The sequence below is a fragment of the Carcharodon carcharias genome, chromosome 7 (genome assembly GCF_017639515.1).
Source record: "Carcharodon carcharias isolate sCarCar2 chromosome 7, sCarCar2.pri, whole genome shotgun sequence".
In the NCBI taxonomy this organism is placed as follows: Eukaryota; Metazoa; Chordata; class Chondrichthyes; order Lamniformes; family Lamnidae; genus Carcharodon; species Carcharodon carcharias.
Genome location: NC_054473.1, coordinates 192,431,368 through 192,437,367, shown reverse-complemented (window position 1 = coordinate 192,437,367; position 6,000 = coordinate 192,431,368).

Genomic DNA, 6,000 nt, shown 5'->3' with positions numbered 1-6,000 from the left:
CCTTGTACCATCAGCTAATGGGAAGTTTTTCCTCGCCTACCTTATCCAAACCTGTCATAATCTTGTAGACCTCTATCCAATTTCCCCTCAATCTCCTTTGCTCCAAGGAGAACAACCCCAGCTTCTCCAGCCTAACCTTGTAGTTAAAATCCCTCATCCCTGGAACCATTCTGATCAATCTCACCTTCACACCCTTTCGAAAGTGGTGACCAACACTGGACGCAATATTTTATCTGTGACCTCACCAAAGGTTTATAAAGATTCGGCATTACGTTCCCTGCTTTTGTACTCCATAGCTTTATTTAAGAAGCTCAAGACCCCATTTGCTTTGCTAACCCCTCTCTCAGTATATCCTGCTACCTTCAAACATCTATGCAAATGAACCCCGTCCCTCCAGTATTATAGTAAAAATACTGCAGATCCTGGAAATCTGAAACAAATACACAAAATGCTGCAAATTCTCAGCAGATCAGGCAGCATCTGTGGAGAGAGAAACAGAATAGATATATCAGGTCAATGACGTTTCTTCAGAAGATTCTGAAGATCATTGACCTGAATCATTTACTGTTTCTCTCTCCATAGATGCAGCCTGACCCTCTAGTTTTATGTTAATTTTAGTTAATAAATAATAATTACATCACACCAAATGGTGCCAGGGTATATGATAAAGACAGTTAATCATCAGCGCTGTTGATCTTTGCATGAGCTTCAGGCTCCAGAATTTGATATCCCACATTCATTCTTGTTTTGATTCCTTTTTCCATCTACGCCATGCCCCCTCCCACTCTCACTGGCTGTGACCTTTCAAAATACTGAACATTACATTATGGATAAACCATGCTAAAACTTGGAAGTGCAATCTTGCGAGTGTATTGTTTAGTCAAATACCTCATCTCATCAGTAATTGTGCATGAATGGATGAATGAGATTCCCGCTGTCCCTAGGTACAGTCGAGCAAAACCACAGACAAGGGAATGGGTTTGGCAGAATCAGTGGAGGGAAAAAGACCCTGTGGAGCTTGACTCTAGTCTGGCACTGTGGAGATACAGGAAAGGTGTAGAATAAGTGGGAAGCCTCAGTCTGTGGTGAAATACCGTTACTTTTCATTTTTTCACTTACCTGCTGAGGAAGATCAGAAGTGGGGATGCTCACTGATGATCATCCTGGGGTTATCAGTGACCAGAAATGTGGTAGTGGTGTTGAACTGCTGAAGTCCATGTGTTGTAGGAACACCCGCAGTGCTGTAAAGGAGGGAGTACCAGGATTTCGACCCAGCGACAGTGAAGGAACAGTAATATAGTTCCAAATTAGGATGGTGTGGGGTTTGGAGGGGAGCTTGCAGCGGTGGTGTTCCACGTGTCTGCCTCCACTGTCCTTCTAGGTGGTAAAAGTCACAGGTTTGGAAGGTGCTACTGAAGGAGCCTTGGTGAGCTATGCATCAGTGGAGGAGGGAATGAAAGTTGAAGGTGGTGGATGACGTGCCAATCAAGCAGGCATAGTTGATGAATGATGTTGGTTCTACACTTATCCAGGCAAGTGGGGAGTATTCCATCACATTCCTGGCTTGTGCCTTGTAGATGGTGGACAGGCTTTGGTGAGTCAGTGGTGAGTTATTCGCCGCAGGATTCCTAGCCTCTGACCTGCTCTTGTAGCCACAGTATTTATATGGCTAGTCCAGTTCAGTTTCTGGTCAATGATAACCCCCAGGATGTTGATAGCAGGGGATTCAGTGATGGTAATGCCACTGAACGTCAAGGGGCAATGTTTGATTCTCTCTTGTTGGAGATGGCCATTGCCTGGCATTTGTGTGGCACAAATGTTACTTGCTGCTTGTCCGCCCAAGCCTGGATATTGTCCAGGTCTTGCTGCATTTGGACATGGACTCATTCAGTATCTGAGGAGTTACGAATGATGCTGAACATTGTGCAATAATCAGTGAACATCCCCACTTCTGACCTTACGATGGAAGGAAGGTCATTGATGAAACAGCTGAAGATGGTGGAGCCTAGGACACTACCCTGAGGAACTCCTGCAGTGATGTCCCAGGAATGAGGTGATTGACCTCCAACAACCAATGCAGCACTTGAAGGCGATGGCTCACCATCACCTTCTCAAGGTGAATTAGGGAAGGGTAATAAATGCTGGCCTAGCCTGCAATGCCGACATCCTATGAAAGAATTACAAGAAAACATCAAAGAATGTGATATATGGTTAGAAGTGCAGGGTAAGGCTAGAGTACTTAATGAGTACTTTGTATGGGTGTTTGCTAAGAAAGAGGAATCTGACTAAATACTGGTAGATGCGCAGATAGTAGACGCAATGAGTAGGGTGAAAATTGAGAGGGAGGATTTTATGGAAAAGCTATCTATGCTTAGGGTGGATAAGCCACCTGGTCTGGATGGCTTGCATCCCAGGTTCCTAAGGCAAGTGGAGGTGCAGATAGTGTAAGGGCTTTCCATATTCTTCTAACCTTCCCTACATATGAGGGAGGTATCACAGAGTTAGAGACTGGAAAATGTGACACTCTTAAAGGGTGTAAGGACAGTCCTAGCAACCACAGGCCAGTTAATTTAACATCAATGCTGGGTGAGGTTTTAGACACAATGATGAGGGAAAAAAATCAAACACTTAGAGAAAGTTGAGTTAATTAAGAAGATCCAGCACGGATTTGTAAAAGGCAGATCATGGTTGACTAATCTAATTGGATTTTTTGGTGAAGTACCAGTGAAGGTTGATGAAGGGAATGCGGTGGATGTTGTCCATATGGATTTTAAGAAAATAACTTTAAGGTACCACATAGAAGACTAATTAACAAAATTGATACTCATGGAATAGAAGGACAGAGTCCAATTGGATAAAATAATTGGCTTAAGGACAGAAAACGATGAGTCCTGATAAATAGGTATTTTTCTGACTGGAGGATAGTGGACAGTGATGTTCCCTAAGGGTCAGTGCTCGGACCATTGCTGTTTTGCTATATTTAAATAACTTGGATTTTGGAATACAGAGTAAAACTTCAAAATTTGCCAATGATACCAAAACCTAGCGGTAAATAGTGAGGATGATACGAATTATCTACAACAGGACATAGGTAGGTCAGCGGAATAGGAAGACAAGTGGCAGATGGAACTTAAAGAAGTGTGAAGTCATGAACTCATGCATTTTAGCAAATGGGAAAGGGAGAGGCAATTTAGATTTAATGGCACAGTTCTAAAGATTAACAGGGAGAGAGGGCCCTGGGGGTGCATATGCTCCTTCGACAGCACCTTCTAAACACTCGACCTCTACCACCTAGAAGGACAAGGGCAGTAGATACATGAGAACACCACCACCGGCAAGCACCCCTCCAAGCCACACACCATCCCGAATTGGAAATAGATACATACGAACCAGGAGTAGGCCACTCGGCCCCTCGAGCCCACTCTGCCATTCAAAAAGATCATGGCTGATCTGATTGTAACCTCAACCCCAGATTCCTGCCATCCCCAATAGCCTTTCGCCCCCTCGTTTAGCAAGAATCTATCTAGCTGTGCCTTAAAAAATATTCCACCGCCTTTTGAGGAAGAGAATTCCAAAGACTCAACCCTCAGACAAAACATTTCTCCTCATCTTTGTCTTAAATGAGCGACCTCTTATTTTTAAACAGTGATGCCGAGTTCTGGATCCTCCCACACGAGGAAACATCCTCTCCACGTCCACCCTGTCAAGACTCCTCAGGATCTTAAAGGTTTCAATTAAGTCGCCTCTTACACTTACCACTGGATATAAGTCTAACCTGTCCAGCCTTTCCTCATAGGACAACCCTCCCATTCCAGGTATTAGTCCAGTAAACCTTCTCTGAACTGGTTCCAATGAATTTACATCTTTCTATAAATAAAGAGACCAATACTGTACACAATACTCCAGATTTGATCTCACCAATGCCCTGTAAAACTGAAGCATAACCTCCCTACTTTTGTAATCAATTCCCCTCACAATAAATGATAACATTCTATGACTTTTCCTAATTACCTGCTGTACCTGCATACCAACCTTTTGTGATTGATGCACTAGGACACCCAGATCCCTCTGAATCTCTGAACCTGGTACAAAGAATCCAGGTAGTTTTCCCCCTCCCTGATGCGTCGCAGTGTCCTCAGCTCAACTTCCAGCTCAATAACTCTGAGCCGAAGCTCAAGCTGCAGACACCGCAGACGTGTTTGCCCTGGATCACACGGGCATGCAGGAGCTCCCACATGCTGCAGCCATGACACATCACCTGTCCTGCCATATTTGTGCTTTAATTAATTATTTTATTCAATTATTTATTTTCTTTTATATATTCATTAATTCTTGAAGGTGGCAGGACATATTGAGAGAATGGTTAGCAAAGCATATGGGGTCTTGGGTTTCATCAACCGAGGTATTGAATACAAAGGCAGGGAAGTTTATGCTGAACCTTTGGTTACGAACATACAAACCAGGAGCAGGAGTAGGCCACACGGCCCCTGGAGCCTGCTCCGCCATTCAGTAAGATCATGGCTGATCTGAATGTAACCTCAACTCCACATTTCTGCCTACCCCTGATAACCTTTCACCCCCCTTGTTAATCAAGAATCTATCTAGCTCTGCCTCAAAAATATTCAAAGTCTCTGCTTTCACCACCTTTTGAGGAAGAGACTTCCAAAGGCTCTCAACCCTGAGATAAAAAATTCGCCTAATTTCTGCCTTAAACGAGCGACCCCTTATTGTTAAACAGTGACCCCTAGTTCTAGATTCTCCCACATCCACCTTGTCAAAACCCTTCAGGATCTTAAATGTTTCAACTAGATCGCCTCTTACTCTTCTAAATTCCACTGGATACGAGTCTAACCTGTCCAGCCTTTCCTCATAGGACAACCCTCCCATTCCAGGTATTAGTCCAGTAAACCTTCTCTGAACTGCTTCTAATGCATTTACATTTTTCTATAAATAAGGAGACCAATACTGTACACAATACTCCAAATTTGATCTCACCAATGCCCTGTAAAACTGAAGCATATCCTCCCTACTTTTGGATTCAATTCCCCTCACAATAAATGATAACATTCTATTACTTTTCCTAATTACCTGCTGTACCTGTGTACTAACCTTCTGTGATTCATGCACCAGGACACCCAGATCCCTCTGAATCTCAGAGCTCTGCAAACTCTCACCATTTAGATAATATGCTTTTTTTTACTTCTTCCTGCCAAAATGAACAATTTCACATTTGCCCACATTATACTCCATTTGCCAGATCTTTGCCCACTCTCTTAACCTATCTATGTCACATTGTCGCCCCCTCAAGTCCTCTTCACAATTTACTTTCCTACCTATCTTGGTGTCATCAGCACATTTAACAACCATACATTCGGTCCCTTCATCCAAGTCATTTATATAAATTGTACAAAGTTGAGGCCCCAACACTGATCCCTGTGGCACATCACTCATCATATCCTGCCAACCAGAAAAGGATCCATTTATGCCAACTGTCTGCTCCCTGTTAGCCAGCCAATTTTCTATCCATGCCAGTATGTTATCCCCTACATCATGAGTTTTTACTCTCTGCAAAAACCTTTGATGTGGCATTTTATCAAATGCCATCTGGAAATCCAAGTACAGCACATCCACCCCTTTATGCACAGCACATGTGACTCCTTTAAACAACTTCAATAAATCGGTTAAACATGATTTCCCTTTTACAAAACCATGTTGACTTTGCCTGATTGTCTTGATTTTTTCTAAGTACCTTAGGTCACAACTAGAATATTGTGTCCAGTTCTGGTCACCACACTTTAAAAATGATGTGAGGTTCCTTGAGAAGGTGCAGAGGAGATTTACTAGAATGATTGCAGAGATGGGAAGTTTAATTACAAGGTTAGTTTTGAGAAGCTAATGTTCTCCTTGGAGCAAAGGAGATTGAAGGGAGATTTGATAGAGGTGCACAAGATTATGACAGATTAAAATAAGGTAGACGAGGCAAACTGTTCCCATTATCTG